This window comes from Thalassophryne amazonica, chromosome 9 (genome assembly GCF_902500255.1).
Source record: "Thalassophryne amazonica chromosome 9, fThaAma1.1, whole genome shotgun sequence".
NCBI lineage: Eukaryota > Metazoa > Chordata > Actinopteri > Batrachoidiformes > Batrachoididae > Thalassophryne > Thalassophryne amazonica.
In genome coordinates, this window is record NC_047111.1 from 92323394 (window position 1) to 92341835 (window position 18442).

At 40.7% G+C, this 18442-nt stretch overlaps 1 protein-coding gene and 1 long non-coding RNA gene across 3 annotated transcripts in view; both read right to left on the minus strand.

Moving 5' to 3' along the window:
• The window catches only part of ksr1a (kinase suppressor of ras 1a), a 115573-nt gene that overhangs the window by 77687 nt on the left and 19444 nt on the right, over nt 1-18442 (minus strand). The gene's annotated exons all lie outside the window — the stretch shown is intronic.
• Nucleotides 14341-18442, minus strand: part of LOC117517659 — an 18014-nt gene continuing 13912 nt past the window's right edge. Inside the window, exon 3 of the long non-coding RNA XR_004562786.1 lies at nt 14341-14460. This is a non-coding gene — a long non-coding RNA (uncharacterized LOC117517659). The remainder of the gene's footprint in view (nt 14461-18442) is intronic.

An 18442-nucleotide genomic window follows, 5' to 3' on the forward strand; every position in this document is an offset into this window, starting at 1 on the left:
GAGGCTTCAGCAAAGCTCTGGGTAGTAGATAGTTTTTAAGTGTTAAGACTTTAGTTGCACAAACAGATTTGGCCCCTGTTTAAATACAAAGCACAGGCTGCAAAAATACACAAAGAACTACAGTAAAAGTAAGAGGGAGACAAAATGAGAGGCGGACAGTGAGGCCAGACTGAGTGGGATTAACGTGTGAAAAGTGAAGTAGCAGTTAGCACTCTTTTCGAGAGGCCAGTACCATTATCCTCTCAGTGGCAAGGCACAAAAACACAGTTCAAGTGGAATAATAAAGCTGCCTCTGAATGAGAGTATAAAATTAGTTCAAGCTGCTCTTGATTGCACTCCAGTGTAAAATGTGAGTGATGCCACCTTTGCAACACAAATGCGGTAGTGACACTGACCTCACACAGCTCGATGAAATTCATCACATGAATTAAAGCACCTTGGCACTTCAGCAATAATATTTACCATTTGCAGTTACAACTCACCTGTAATCACCCGATTAAGGTTCTGGCACAAAACAGGGTTTTGAATTTGTCTGTAAGACTACAGCTGACATGTTTGTTGTAATCAGTCTGCTATGAATACTGGGAAGAAATCTCAAGAAGAGCTCAAGAGAGAAGTGAAAGTGCAAGATGTGGTTTCAAAACGATATGCCAGTAAAGACACAGGAAATTTCATTAAGTCAGCCGCCACTGCCATTGAAAAATAACACATGGAATTTATGTGGTGACACAAGGGCTCTGTCTTTTATCTAAACTAAAAACAATACCAGACATAACTTTGGCCATCTGATGCTGGATGTGTATCACGATATCAATACATTTATGTGCTGAATAATGCTTATATTCATTTTATTTAAATGCATGCATAAATTGCAGCTAATGTGTAGTTTTGTTATAACCCAGCTTTTTAATAATTTAGTTATACTGCTTAATGAATGTTGCATTAGTGTTTTCTTTTGCACAATTTCATTTTTTCTTTGCCCTTACACGATTCCCAGTTGACATCACAACCTACATGCTTATTTGATAAGATTACTAACCAGAAGTGGCTTAATCACTTTCATGTTTGTGGCTTCCCCAACCGTAACTGACATGATTTAAAAGGGAGAACCCCAAACAAACAGAGTTATGACCGAGCTTAGACATTGCTTAAAAATAAATAAACAACACACACACACACACACACATAGCGGTGTGGCATAGCCATACGGCGAGCACTGCAGGCGCAAGTATTGTAGGAGGCTCTGGGGGCATCCCCCCAGAAAAGAAAATTTTTTATCTTTGTTACAACCTTACTTTAAAGCCTAAAGAAGTCATCAGGCCAAAGCACGGAAGACAAGAGTGTAGAAACACATGTCAGAGGAGCATCAGAACTGATAATTTATACACAGCAGATTTCTAAAGAAAATCCTTAAAGTGTGTGTTTGTTTGTTTTTTACCTCAAGATTAATTTCTGATTACTATACATTTTGAAGTTGAACATTTTTTACATTCTAAAACTTGTAATTAAAACAGTTTTAAGTAAAAACTAAACAGATTCTTTACAAATCTTTGATGTTCATCTGTAATGGCTCCTTCAGAAATAACACGACGTTGGGTGAAAGAAGCAGAAACCGGAAGAAAATCCGTAAACAAAAAACGAAATGGGGAACCACGAAAAATTCCATCTGTTGTCGTGAGGGACACGCGGTCGGACAGGCATGCACGACACTGTGGCAACGGTTTTGTGTACGGTCGTGCACGTGCACAAATACAGTGTGAGCACTGGAACATGTTGCACCACATCGCGCTGCTGCTGTGTGTGTGTGTGGGGGGGGGGGGGGATGTCCACATCTGCTGGGCCCACCCGCATGTCCAGCCGGCTCCGCCTGTCCACCGAGCGGCGCTCCAACTTTGGTGGTGTTGGTAAATCCATAAGAGAAGAGAAAAATGAAAGTGACTGAGGCACTTTTGATTGAGATATAATGCAAAATGTACACCAAAAGGGCCTTTCAATATTAAATTCAAATGTCCACAAAATCCACAATCCAGATCAGATCCAGATCAAACTTTGTCAGGCAACAGCGAGTGCCAGTCTGCACCTCATGTTCAACCATGAGAGTGATTGGGGCACATTTGATTAAGATATAAAATGGTAAATGGACTGCATTTATATAGCGCTTTTCCATCTGCATCAGGCGCTCAAAGCACTTTACAAATAATGCCTCACATTCATCCCGATGTGAGGGTGCTGCCATACAAGGTGCTCACTACACACCAGGAGCAACTAGGGGATTAAGGACCTTGCCCAAGGGCCCTTAGTGATTTGCCAGTCAGGCTGGGATTTGAACCGAGGATCTTCTGGTCTCAAGCCCAACGCCTTAACCACGAGACCATCACCTTCCCAAATATAACGTAAAATATACATTAAATGGATTTTCAATGTTAAATGAAGGAGATACCATCCAAGGGATACCATCCTACATAACAGTCTCAAAAATGAAAGACAATTGATCTTTTGTGATGGAGTTATGAATTTTTGAAAATGCATTCAATGTTAAAGATAGGGATATTTCCAATTTTCCAATATTTTTCCTGACTTTCACCTTTGACCTTGAAAACTGAATCAGTTATTGCCCATCAGGATATATATGAATCTTCAGTAAAAAATTTCATAACGATATATGAAAAATTGTGGGCTTCAGGCAAACAAACAAAAACATAACCTCCGCCCAACTTCGTTGGCAAAGGAAAAAAAAAATTGCTTTCTCTTCTGTTATGCAGAGCACTCAGACTGTGCAGGCGCCGGGTTCTCCTCTCTCATTCAACTTCAGTCTGAAATGTTCCCACACTAGAGCTGTGGAATAAGGCTTTGAAACCAAGTCCATGTACTCTACAAAACTTTCTGGCTTCAAACCTTTCTGCAGTCGACTCGACTGGCTGTTTACTGTGACACCCTGTTCATTCCATGTGTGTAGCTAGCACCTCACACTCAGCCCACTCTGTGTGTGTGTGTGTGTGTGTGTGTGTGTGTGTGTGTGTGTGTGTGTGTGTGTGTGTGTGTGTGTGTGTGTGTGTGTGTGTGTGTGTGTGTGTGTGAGTGAGGCGCTACACACACAGCAGGCTGAGCCCACAGGCCCGCCTCCTGCAGACAGCAGGCTGAGAGGGATACAAGAAGCAGAGTGACTTACGAGAATGTTGGCGACAAACACGCATGTAAAGTGCGATATGTCGAGGCCATGTCAAAATGATCGTGTTCATCTTTATATATCAAACGATAAGTCAATATATTGATTATCGCTTTTGATACTGTTGACCATAAAATTTTATTACAGAGATTAGAGCATGCCATAGGTATTAAAGGCACTGCGCTGCGGTGGTTTGAATCATATTTATCTAATAGATTACAATTTGTTCATGTAAATGGGGAATCTTCTTCACAGACTAAGGTTAATTATGGAGTTCCACAAGGTTCTGTGCTAGGACCAATTTTATTCACTTTATACATGCTTCCCTTAGGCAGTATTATTAGACGGCATTGCTTAAATTTTCATTGTTACGCAGATGATACCCAGCTTTATCTATCCATGAAGCCAGAGGACACACACCAATTAGCTAAACTGCAGGATTGTCTTACAGACATAAGGACATGGATGTACTTGGCCCCACAAATCTTAGAAACATGGTGTCTAACCAGATCCTTACTCTGGATGGCATTACCCTGACCTCTAGTAATACTGTGAGAAATCTTGGAGTCATTTGTGATCAGGATATGTCATTCAAAGCGCATATTAAACAAATATGTAAGACTGCTTTTTTGCATTTACGCAATATCTCTAAAATTAGAAAGGTCTTGTCTCAGAGTGATGCTGAAAAACTAATTCATGCATTTATTTCCTCTAGGCTGGACTATTGTAATTCATTATTATCAGGTTGTCCTAAAACTTCCCTGAAAAGCCTTCAGTTAATTCAAAATGCTGCAGCTAGAGTACTAGCGGGGACTAGAAGGAGAGAGCATATCTCACCCATATTGGCCTCTCTTCATTGGCTTCCTGTTAATTCTAGAATAGAATTTAAAATTCTTCTTCTTACTTATAAGGTTTTGAATAATCAGGTCCCTTCTTATCTTAGGGACCTCATAGTACCATATCACCCCAATAGAGCGCTTCGCTCTCAGACTGCAGGCTTACTTGTAGTTCCTAGGGTTTGTAAGAGTAGAATGGGAGGCAGAGCCTTCAGCTTTCAGGCTCCTCTCCTGTGGAACCAGCTCCCAATTCGGATCAGGGAGACAGACACCCTCTCTACTTTTAAGATTAGGCTTAAAGCTTTCCTTTTTGCTAAAGCTTATAGTTAGGGCTGGATCAGGTGACCCTGAACCATCCCGTAGTTATGCTGCTATAGACTTAGACTGCTGGGGGGTTCCCATAATGCACTGAGTGTTTCTTTCTCTTTTTGCTCTGTATGCACCACTCTGCATTTAATCATTAGTGATTGATCTCTGCTCCTCTCCACAGCATGTCTTTTTCCTGGTTCTCTCCCTCGGCCCCAACCAGTCCCAGCAGAAGACTGCCCCTCCCTGAGCCTGGTTCTGCTGGAGGTTTCTTCCTGTTAAAAGGGAGTTTTTCCTTCCCACTGTCGCCAAGTGCTTGCTCACAGGGGGTCGTTTTGACCTTTGGGGTTTTTACGTAATTATTATATGGCCTTGCCTTACAATATAAAGCGCCTTGGGGCAACTGTTTGTTGTGATTTGGCACTATATAAATAAAATTGAATTGAATTGAATTGATGCTCATGGTCTTCAGTAGCAAATGAGTATAATTAACAATAGGACATAATTGATTCAATTGAACAAACACAATGTTTCAGCATCATTATGCTATCACCATTACAGGCCCAGCACCAATGGCGCTGAGAGAGATCTGCCGCTACCAGAAATCCACCAAGTTGCTGATCCACAAGCTGCCCTTCCTGGTGAGAGAAATCACTCAGGACTTCAAGACGGACCTCTGCTTTCAGAGCTCTGCTGTGATGCTCTGCAGGAGGCCAGCGAGGTTTACCTGGTCGGCAGCTGTCTGTGGATTTCTGATAGCGGCGGATATCACTCAGCGCCATGGTGCCGGGCCTGTAACGGTGAGGCTTCTTCACACTGCCGGTAGTCAGAGCGTTCTTCCGTGCGGCTTTGGTAACCAGCTGCTTCCTCAGAGCTTTTCGTCCGGTGGATTTATGGGCAGTCTGCTTGGTTCTGGTCATATTAAATTTACGTTGTGAAACTGCCGGCCACTTCGTTACAATGTCATTAAATTCACTGTCCAGTATAACATACGGATCCACTGAACCAACTGCTACACATCGATCATGATAAACAGCTTTATCTTGAGGGTTTAACGCCTCGTAATAAGCTTTCATTCTCTCCATTTTCTTTCACGCATCAGCCACGTAGTAATCCACGATGGAGACGGTAACTGGCCCGCAGCAAATCCGTAACGTGATTGAAAACTCTCTATTAAACAACAACAACATCATAAACACTTTACGCACAACGGTGATTAAAGGCCTCTTCCATTGGAGAAATTTATGCTACATTTATGCTCAAAAGTTTACATACCCTGGCAGAATTAGATTTTTTTGGCCATTTTTCAGAGAATATGAATGATAACACAAAAACGTTTTTTTAACACAGAGTTAATGGTTGTGTGAAGCCATTTAATGGCCCTTTTTCACTACACAGAACTAGCACAACTCAGCTCGACTCTACTCGTTTTTTTGCTTTTCCATTAGGGTGAGTGCCTGTTGGGTATCGGATATGGTTGGGTATCGAGAACCGGTTCATTTCGGGTATTGTTAAGAAATGATTCGATCCATCGACATCAATAGCCTTTTTGCTTAACAGTTCCCTTATCAGTCCTTCAGAGCAGCCATTGTTTTTGGTGGGCGTTCGTCAAGAAAATGATCATCTACATTGATTACAGAACCCCTGCAGGGTCCTGTAATCAACTGTTTATGCAGCGCGGCTCTTCTTTGAAGCAATGAAGCACTGATCTGACCCGCTGCTTTGTTGGTTGTTTTATTTCGCTTTATCTTAATTTTCCCCTGCTAAAATCCCAAAAAGCATATGTCTGAGAGTAATATTTACCTTTTTTTTATGTTTAACCGACCTGTTATTGTCTTCTGAAACAGTTGATGGATGGATTTTATAACTTAAAAACGGGACTGATGCTAACGCATTAGCATGTCTATGGCATTTTCAATGATAAAGTTAGCATCTCGGCACATTTGTGTGCATTTGTTTTCTGTATAATAATTAATGGCTCAGCGTTTATCGTCATAGAAGAGTCAAATGTATTACAAATTGTATTTTTTTTATTTTTATATTAATAATAATAATAATAGCAACAACAACAATAGTAATAATAACTAATAATGCTACAATACAATTTAAGAGAAAAAGACAAAAAGAACTTGATTAAAACACAGCAGAAAATATAAAACCAACTAACGATGAACATAAATTAATATAGAAATAAATAACTGTTTCCTGTGAACACCTACTGACTCTCACACCTCCACTTCATCCCTGTCTTATTTAAGTTTAATGCCAATTTGTTCTGGTCAAACCATATTTTCAATTTGTTAATTTCTTCAGTGATTTCCTCCAGAACTAGCTATCAAGCTAGAAAACTGTTGCATCCTAGTAAGAGCAGAATACTATAAATGAATTTGAATAAGGAAAGCTGTGTTTTTTTAATCAGGGTAATTTCGTTATTACATGGCACAGGAAAATATTCTGAACATTGGTTAGACTACAATCCTGATGAAGGAAAAACTGACTTTAGGTACTAGACCCACTGCTTACAGTTTCAGCTTTGAAGGGTGCCCCGAAACAAACCAGGCCCCATTAAAAAAAAAAAAAAAAAAACAGCATCAAGACGCAACACCAGCATGGCCTGCCCATTGTCATGCAGAACAATGCAGAGACAAAGTCACATCTACAGGATAACATACCTCAGGAAGCACGCTATCAGATCACTTCCGGCTCCAAACAGTGACAAAGTACTCATGGCAATGGGTGAAGAAGAGTTGAAACATTATAGGCATGAACTTATTACTTAAAAGCTATACAAGGAAGCAATGACATGCTTATGTTTGGTTCCTCGTAATCCTCCCAATGAGCTGCTAAGTGCAAGTGAAATTCAACAACAGAAAAAAATTAACAAACAAACAAACAAGAAAAAATACTCATGCTGTCGGACAGAAACAAGTTGTGTAGTCAGTGATCAACCTTACTTGGCTTCACACAGTCAGGTTTTAAAAGAAAACCTGAATTTAATGTAAGAATATATTCAGAAATCATTATCCGAGGCCAAAAATATGGCATTCGGGTATTGCAATGACTTTGCATGCGTGCGTCCGTCTGTGCTCAGTATAAGTCCAGTCTTCAAATTCACAGGGAACATTCTTGGGACACAGACCTTGGACAAGTTCCAAGATGGCTAACTTTGAACTATTTTAAGAGGTTAAAACATTCCATTCGGTTTCATTCTGTTCCGTTTTTTTTTTTTTTTTTTTTTTTTTTTTTGATGAACAGGGTTGACAGCCGATCAGAATAGAGTGGCACTGTGACATCAAAGGCTGGTCTAGCTAGCTGCAAACTCTTTCATTTGTCTGTAAATACAACCTGTGTCATATATTACGTAAAAGCTAGCGAGAAATAAAAACTTTTTGTAACCTGATAGCACCTCTGGAGTCATTTACAAGACATTCTGCAGACACCAGCACACATGCTAACTTCTGCTAACTCAAAGCTAGGGTTGGGTATCGAAAACTGGTTGTTTTCGAGAATTGTCAAGAAATAATTCGATCCACCGACACCAACAGACTTTTCGCTTCACAATTCCCTTATTGATCCTTCAGAGCAGTCACTGCTTTTGAGGGTGTTTATCAGGAAAATGATCATTTCTCTACACTGATTGCAGACCCTACAGCGGGTCTGTAATCAACCATTTCTGCAGCGGCTCTGCTTGAAGCAACAAAGCAGTACTCTGGCCCGCTGCTTTGTTGGTTCTCTTCTTCGCTGCTTTTCAGATGCGACAAGTCTGCTTTTTAACCCCTCTCAAAACCATTTAAAGATGTCAATCATGAGTCACTTTTGTGTGGATTAAAGTCATTAACTGGGACTCTTGTCTTGTTGCGGGCAAGAAACGAGAATCGTCCTCCGTTCCGTTTGCAAAGCTCCAAAGTAGGGCTGCAGCTATCGATTATTTTAGTAATCGAGTATTCTATCGATTAATCGAGTAATCCGATAAAAAGTACTTTTGCGTTTTAAAACATTAACAGTCCAGGGTTCTCCCTAAGTAATGGCACAATGTCACTGCGTCGTCATGAAGATGATCAAATTTAGTGTATCCCTCTCTGTTTTCCTGGGTAATTATTTTTTCACATCTTTACAAGTTTTGGATCTTTCCTGGTGTCAGGAGCTCAGCCAGTCGGGCCAAAGTCTTGACATTTTGCTGAAATGGGGATGGGTTGTGGCTTTGTTTTTTGTTTTCCCCAACTTGTAAAATGTAACCATTTTTATTTATTTATTTATTTATTAAGATGGTGGACTGGGTCCCTGCATGAATTTCTTTTTAACACTCTCTCTACGATTCAGCCAATGCATTTCATTTTCAGCTGGAGGTTGAACATGCAGCCTCGCAGTCACTTGTTTTTTATTATTATTATTTTATTTGAGTTCCAGTGTTTGTGAAGCATTGTGTGTTGCCCAAAAAAGCGAAAATTAAAAAGCAAAACACACATTACGAGTCACACAGAAGAAAGAGTGGACTTCTTCCAGAGACTGTTTGTCGCCGGGACAGTGCTGTCGCCAGTGCTGAGCCGCTCACACCGGGCAGAGAGAGGCAGCAGCTGGCCACTGCGCGTAGAGGGGCCAGTGGACAAAACTCTGTTTAAAAAAAAAACAAAAAAAAACACACTGCTTTGCTTTAAATGCACAGTAAGCTATTTTAGATGATCAGCGTGGAGCGTCTTTTTCCTAAAAGGCTTTATTGCTCTACTTCTTCTTCTGTTTGTTTTTCTGGGGACATTACAGTGCCACACACAGGCCTGGCATATGTACTACAACGTTAAACAAAGCTTCGAGGCACAGAATTTGCCTCGAACATTTTTTGCAATTGAATTATTCAAATTACTCGACTAATCGTTTCAGCCCTACTCCAAAGGCTGCACCGCTCTCTGCGGAGTCAAGTTAGAGTCCGGATGGAATTAATAACTTCAAAGCGAATCACCGTTTTAAAACAAATGGCACCTTTCCAAAGTCTGTAATACACACAACAAACTACAACAGACTAAAACTGTTTTTTTTTCTCCCAAAATGAGATGTCCTCCGTTCTTTATGAATTACATTGATCCTGATGTGCAGCACAGCTGGCTGTAAGAGCTCAGCTCAGGGGTATTGATGCTTTTCAGGTTTCAAATCCCACAAAACCTCGGAGAGGTCGCCTCGCTGCGAGATCTCAGTAACACTGAGAACTGCATTGAGACGCTCTGATCAGGCTGCACTTTAACCTCTGCACACAGACAACACCATTAACATCGCAACATAAAACTATTTTTATATTCTGCCTAAAACTCTCATGAATATATTCTCTGGGTTTATAGACATTGTTATTGCGTTTGTTTTATGTAAACATGCGAGAATCACAGGCTGTCTCTCCGTTATTTTCAATGGGAGCTGCTGTGAGCTACAATCGCTTCCTGATCATGTTGTTCTGGGGGAAAGTGAAGTTTGCTCTTTAATGTCTTGATTATTGTTCTTTACAACACTGTTTGCCCCCTTTGTTCCAGACTAATATATATAATATGTCTGAAATTCGGTTTGCATTTATTAAATTCCACGCAGATTAAATGTAGCAAACACGGTTTATTTGTTATAATTGTTTTAACAGGTTTTCAGGGTATCATGCAGCAGTCTCTTATTAAGGTGATGAAAAGCATAAAAAATTACATTTTTGTAGTATAATATTCATTTACGATTGTCATCATGTGGATTCTTTATGTTGTTTTGACTGCAGCGACTCTATGGCACGCAAGGGATTATGGGATACATGAAAACCCCGAATGGAGTTACATTTGTCTCATTAATATCTCAAAGGAAATACTTTTGACAAAAACTACAGGTTTTGTTTATTTTTATTTACGCCCAGAGATCAAGGATCCAGTGACCAATTTCATGTTTATTTACTTTAAGACTCAATAAAACGTTGTTGACATAGAAATCATGTAAACAGGGCTTAATTTGAGGGGAAGCAAGCCGGAGCGCGCTCCGGAACCTCGCACGCGCGCTCCGGAACCTCGGATGTTGGCTCAGCCAGCTATTTTTACTGGATCCGTGATCCACCACCTCTCTTGACTAACAATATATATATATATATATATATATATATATATATATATATATATATAAAAATCACCACGATGGCTCTCACTGCCAATCACACCGCCGCCCTCCTGTCTGCTGTGCGGAATTGCGCCAAATCTGGCATCAGGTCCAGAGGCTACGCTCGCTGTTTTGATCCGGATGTTGACCGTAGCCGCAGAGCTCCGTGGCCACTGAGAGAGGATTTGGATTCTTTGCGGGTCCTGCATCCGTACCCCCGGAGGCAGTGAGTGAAGGGAGAGCACGCGCATTGTGTTTTGCGTGTGTCTGTTTATAATCTTCTCGCACAGAAGAAAAAAGAGAGTGTTTACACAAGAGAGAACTGTTGACCATAAACTTTTATTACAGAGATTAGAGCATGCAGTATCAGTAACAGTAACAGTATCAAAAGCTGAACTGAGGTCTAACAGGACAAGCACAGAGATGAGTCCACTGTCTGAGGCCATAAGAAGATCATTTGCAACCTTCACTAATGCCGTTTCTGTACTATGATGAATTCTGAAACCTGACTGAAACTCTTCAAATAGACCATTCCTCTGCAGATGATCAGTTAGCTGTTTTACAACTACCCTTTCAAGAATTTTTGAGAGAAAAGGAAGGTTGGAGATTGGCCTATAATTAGCTAAGATAGCTGGGTCAAGTGATGGCTTTTTAAGTAATGGTTTAATTACTGCCACCTTAAAAGCCTGTGGTACATAGCCAACTAATAAAGATAGATTGATCATATTTAAGATTGAAGCATTAATTAATGGTAGGGCTTCCTTGAGGAGCCTGGTAGGAATGGGGTCTAATAGACATGTTGATGGTTTGGAGGAAGTAACTAATGAAAGTAACTCAGACAGAACAATCGGAGAGAAAGAGTCTAACCAAATACCAGCATTACTGAAAGCAGCCGAACATAAAGATATGTCTTTGGGATGGTTATGAATAATTTTTTCTCTAATAGTTAAAATTTTATTTGCAAAGAAAGTCATGAAGTCATTACTAGTTAAAGTTAAAGGAATACTCGGCTCAATAGAGCTCTGATTCTTTGTCAGCCTGGCTACAGTGCTGAAAAGAAACCTGGGGTTGTTCTATTTTCTTCAATTAGTGATGAATTGTAAGATGTCCTAGCTTTACGGAGGGCTTTTTTATAGAGCAACAGACTCTTTTTCCAGGCTAAGTGAAGATCTTCAGACAAAAGCTCTGAAAAATCACAAAGAAACTCACAGTAACGACCAGGTGGACGATAGATAATAACAAATAAAACTGGTTTTTGAGACTTTCAATTTGGATGGACAAGACTAAGAGTCAAGCTTTCAAATGAATTAAAGCTCTGTCTGGGTCTTTGATTAATTAATAAGCTGGAGTGGAAGATTCCTGCTAATCCTCCTCCTTGGCCCATGCTTCAAGCATTCTGACAGTTAGTGTGACTTGGGGGTGTTGACTCATTTAAACTAACATATTCATCCTGCTGTAACCAGGTTTCTGTAAGGCAGAATAAATCAATATGTTGATCAATTATTATATCATTTACCAACAGGGACCAAGAAGAGAGAGACCTAATATTTAATAAACCACATTTAACTGTTTTAGTCTGTGGTACAGTTTAAGGTGCGATATTATTTTTTCTTTTTGGATTTTTATGCTTAAATAGATTTTTACTGGTTATTGGTGGTCTGGGAGCAGACACCGTCTCTACGGGGATGGGGTATTGGGGGGATGGCAGGGGGAGAGAAGCTGCAGAGAGGTGTGTAAGACTACAACTCTGCTTCCTGGTCCCAACCCTGGATAGTCACAATTTGGAGGGTTTAATAAAATTGGCCAGATTTCTAGAGATGAGAGCTGCTCCATCCAAAGTGGGATGGATGCCGTCTCTCCTAACAAGACCAGGTTTTCCCCAGAAGCTTTGCCAATTATCTATGACACACACACATATATACATATACATACACTCAACAAAAATATAAATGCAACACTTTTGGTTTTGCTCCCATTTTGTATGAGATGAACTCAAAGATCTAAATCTTTTTCCACATACACAATATCACCATTTCTCTCAAATATTGTTCACAAACCAGTCTAAATCTGTGATAGTGAGCACTTCTCCTTTGCTGAGATAATCCATCCCACCACACAGGTGTGCCATATCAAGATGCTGATTAGACACCATGATTAGTGCACAGGTGTGCCTTAGACTGCCCACAATAAAAGGCCACTCTGAAAGGTGCAGTTTTATCACACAGCACAATGCCACAGATGTCGCAAGATTTGAGGGAGCGTGCAGTTGGCATGCTGACAGCAGGAATGTCAACCAGAGCTCTTGCTCGTGTATTGAATGTTCATGTCTCTACCATAAGCCGTCTCCAAAGTAGTTTCAGAGAATTTGGCAGTACATCCAACCAGCCTCACAACCGCAGACCACGTGTAACCACACCAGCCCAGGACCTCCACATCCAGCATGTTCACCTCCAAGATCGTCTGAGACCAGCCACTCGGACAGCTGCTGAAACAATCGGTTTGCATAACCAAAGAATTTCTGCACAAACTGTCAGAAACCATCTCAGGGAAGCTCATCTGCATGCTCGTCGTCCTCATCGGGGTCTCGACCTGACTCCAGTTTGTCATCGTAACCGACTTGAGTGGGCAAATGCTCATATTCGCTGGCGTTTGGCACGTTGGAGAGGTGTTCTCTTCACGGATGATGCGAAGGAGATGTGTTGCACTGCATGAGGCAAATGGTGGTCACACCAGATACTGACTGGTATCCCCCCCAATAAAACAAAACTGCACCTTTCAGAGTGGCCTTTTATTGTGGACAGTCTAAGGCACACCTGTGCACTAATCATGGTGTCTAATCAGCATCTTGGTATGGCACACCTGTGAGGTGGGATGGATTATCTCAGCAAAGAAGAAGTGCTCACTATCACAGATTTAGACTGGTTTGTGAACAATATTTGACGGAAATGGTCATATTGTGTATGTGGAAAAAGTTTTCGATCTTTGAGTTCATCTCATACAAAATGGGAGCAAAACCAAAAGTGTTGCGTTTATATTTTTGTTGAGTATATATATATATATATACATATACACATATACGTATATACATATACATATACACATATATACATATACATACGTATATACATATACATATACACATATACATACGTATATACATATACATATACACATATACATACGTATATACATATACATATACACATATATACATATACATATACACATATATACATATACATACATATATACACATATACACATATATACATATACATACATATATACATATACACACACACACACACACACATTTATTTATTTACTAGTTTAGTTGACTGGGACAATACAATCAGACATAGCTACAAGTCAAAGCTTGCAGCTGATGTGATGCATACAGAGTATAGCAACAAGTGCTAATTTATAACTCACGTCCCTGGTTAGGCTTTTCTACTCTAACACGACCTAAAAAACATCTTAATTTACATTTGAACATCCATCCATCCATCTATCCATCCATTTTCTTCCGTCATTTGAACATCTATAATAAATACAACAGTGCAATTCAAACTCTCATCTCACTCATCTCATTCATTCACTCTCATATGTTTACTGGTGGATACAGTTTTGGTTTGTTTTAAGCCAAGATTTAAGTTTAAAGGTGAACATTTTCAACTCACTGATGGCCTTAATATCTGTGGGCAGTGAGTTCCAGAGTTTACAGCTTTTGTAAGAAAAGGCTGACTGTCCAAACGAGGTTCTGCACTTGGGAATGGTACAGTTATGATTTAAGCTACCTCTTGTTGTCCTGCTGCTGTTTGGTCTCCCTATAAATTCCCTAAGTGGTTCTGGAGCCAAATTGTGGTAGCATTTAAAAAAATAATTTTAGAAAACAGAAATTGCTAAAACTGTCAAAAATCAATAAGTTATGTTTGTGGAGGATTTGACACTGGTGATGATGGATTGGTTTTCTGTCCATAATTTTGATTGCTTGATTGTAAAGTGAACCAATGCGCTTTGTGGCTGAGGGAGCTGCCTGGGCCCATGCTGTCATGCAATAAGAAATATGAGAGAATATCATCCCATGCATATACAGCAGGGCCACCTGGTTTGGAATGAAGTCAAACAATTTATATTTCTTTGTATTGTTTTGGATATTTTCTTTATCTTTCTTTATCATCATATTTAATTTCATTTACTTGTTGTATTTCAATGTTTTGGAAAACTATTTTAAAATTGTGTTCTAATTTTTGTTTTTTGATTGAAAAGCACATAGACACTGTTTTAGTGAGGTTAGGGACTAATTGATTTTTGAAAAGCCACTGACTAACCTCAGCCATACATGCAGATAAAACATCTGCAGCTTGCTCTGGTGTCTTTGCGGGCGCATAAAAAACTGCATCGTCCGCGTAAAGTTGGCAGCGAACACCTGGGCAAGATAGTGGAAGGTCATTTATAAAGAGACCAAAAAGCATTGGTCCCAGTATGGAGCCCTGAGGTATTCCCATCGAGATGTTTATCAGGGAGGATTTGTCCTGGGCCACTCTCACACACTGCTCCCTATCCTGCAGGAAAGAGGTGAACCACTGCATCGCCTCCGAGGAAATGTTAAATGTGGACATTTTGGCTAAAAGGAGGCTATTTCAAACGCCTTTTTAAGATCCAAAAACACAGCTCCTACCACTTCACCCTTGTCTAGTGAATTTTTAATGTTTTCTATGAAGCAGCAGTTGGCGATCTCAGTTGAATACCCTGCTCTAAAGCCAAACTGCTGTGGGTGGAGGAGCTGGTTGGCCTCCAAGTGGTCAGTCAGTTGAGCTGCCACAACTTTTTCAGTAAGTTTTGACAAGACAGGTAAAATTGCTATCGGCCTGTAGTTGTGCATAGAGTCCTGGACTCCTGATTTAAAAATTGGGACAATCACAGCTTTTTTCCAGCCTGAAGGAAATTTACATTTTGTAATGGACAAATTAATAAGGTATGTCAAAGGTTTAACTAACAAGTTACTGTAACGTTTGAGAAAGCAGGAATTTATATTATAGATATCATTTGCTTTGGAGTTGGACAGTTTTTGGATAATCTTTGATACTTCAGTCTCATTCACTTCTTGTAGACAAAAGTATTCAGAAGAGGACTGTAGTGATTCATTTTCAAATGTGGCTCTCTCAAAATCTTTTGTTAGTTCTTCTATTGATAGTACAAAGTGCTTATTAAATTCATTGGCCATGATGGCGTTTTCATTAATAATTTTGCCATTCACAATTAATTATTTAATTCCTTTGGACTTGGTTGTTTTATTCGTCAGATTATTCAAATATTTCCAAAGAGAATTATTGTTGCCCATAGAACTGCCTACAAGACTTGTATAATAGGAAGCTTGTGCTTTCCTCATCTCTTTCACTACTTTATTTCTCAAGCTTTTAAAAGTAAAATTATTTATGCTGAGTTTGGACTGTAGTGATTTCTTCAAGGCCAGATCTCTCTTTTTCATGAGTTTCCTTATATCATTATTTAGCCATTTGAGATTGTTTTCCTTTTCTTTGCACTTTTTTTGAATGGTGAATTTATTAACTAATTGAGTGATTGCTGCAGTAATTGAATTGCAGCATTCATCAATGTCTTCCAAGGCTAAAATATGTTCCCAATTGAGATGTTTTAGTTCCCTTTCAAACTGTGGGACTTTGGATTTGGGGATAAAGGATTTCATGTCATTTTCATTGTTGTTTAATTTACCAAAGTAGCAAAGTCTCTTTTTAGTCAGCTTCCTAGCAGTCAAAGTCAAATTATGGTCAGATAGCCCCGTTATTAAATTCTATGTTTTTATAATGTGCTCAGGTTTGTTTGTAAATGCCATGTCAATTAGGGTCTTAGACTGCCGGGTGATCCTGGTGGGCCCTTTAATCATTTGGTGGTAATTAAATTTTGTCATGATTGTTTTAAGTTTTTGTTTACAAGCTTTTTCAGTCCAATTAATGTTGAAATCCCCATACCATATTGTTTCTTTGTAAGCCTCAAGCTGCTTAATTGTATGAGTTAATTCATCATAAAAGGAGACATTATGAGAAGGTGGGTTATAGAGAACAACAACATTAAAGTTCATTGATGGTGACAAAATTATATTTAAGGCTAGACATTCAAGAGGAGTATTAAGTTCAATTACTTTACAATTAAATTTATCTTTAATGTAAATTAGAACTCCTCCTCCCTTTCCAGACTCTCTGTCCTTTCTGAAGCATTGATATCCCTTAATGTCTATCATATTAGTTGGAATATTGGTGTGAAGCCATGATTCAGTTAAACAGAGGTAATCCAAATTGGAATCCAAGAAGAGAGCGGCAATCTGATCTCTCTTGGAGATCAGACTTCGGATGTTTAGTTGCACCCCAAGGATTCCTTTTGGTTTGCATTTATGCTCCCATAGAACTCGGCGTGATTCACTGTTTCAAATAATAGATATTTCCTTTGTTTTTGCACTGCGTGATGGTCTTCAGAACGTGTTAGAGCCGTGTTTTCAGCACCAGTGTTGCTAGCACGCCGCACTGTCTCTCTGCTCCCCATACGAAAGTGACTGTCACTCACCAGCATCCGCGCGGTCAGGGGCCGTCAATGTTCCCAGCAGAGTCCCAGCGTCCTCGTGAGGGTCAGTCCGGTCGTGTGACTCTCCTGTTTGGCTGTAGTTTGGTGTTTCCAAGCGGCGTAGTGTAGATGCGACGCGCTCCTCGCCGTGTAGCTCCTGTGGCTCCTGGCTCTGCGCCAACAGCTGATCCACCCAGTGCGCTCGGGCACGCGGCTCCAGTGTAGGTAGGGGCGGTGTCTGTGCTGCTCCACCGGTGTCAGGCCTCACCTGCTCCACCATGCTAGCCTCGTGCACAGGCGAGAACGGCCCAGGATTAAGATGTATATCTCCAGCTAAAAGCAGGAGCACCATAAGTGCTTGGGATGCGCGCACTCGGCTTTGCTTTGGAGATGGTCCGTTGGCTTTGTCGTATTTAATGCTCTGACACCAGGATGCTGACCAAACTGAGTACAAAATGCAGTGCCCATGTCCAAACATGTAAAGTTTTATATGTTCACTATTTAGAGGATTAACCAAAATACCCTTCTGTGGTGAAAAATTGTGAATTCAAGCATTCAGTAATAAAATACATTGTAAAATACAGAGGGCATGAATGGAGCCCAACAAACCACTCCTGCCCTCAGCAGCCATCTTCTATCATCGAGCGGCCATCTTCCATATACATACATACGCATACACACGCATACACACACACGCACGCATACACACACGCACGCATACACACACACACGTACGCACACACACGCACGCACACACACACGTACGCACACACACACGTACGCACACACACACGTACGCACACACACACACGCATACGCACACACACACGCACGCACACACACACGCACGCACACACACACGTACGCACACACACACGTACGCACACACACACACGCACACACACACACGCATACACACGTACGCACACACACACACGCACACACACACACGCATACACACACACGCATACACGCACGCACACACGCACGCGCACACACACGCGCACACACGCACACACGCACACACACGTACACACACACACACGTACACACACGTACACACACACACACGTACACACACGTACACACACACACACGCACACACGCGTACACACACACACGCGTACACACACACACGCGTACACACACACACGCGTACACACACACACACGCGTACACACACACACACGCGTACACACACACACGCGTACAAACACACACACACATACGCACACACACACACACACACGTACACACACACACACACACACACACGCGTACACACACACACACACACACACATACGCGTACACACACACACACACACACACATACGCGTACACACACACACACACACACACATACGCGTACACACACACACACACACACACACACATACGCGTACACACACACACACACACACGCGTACACACACACACACACACACGCGTAC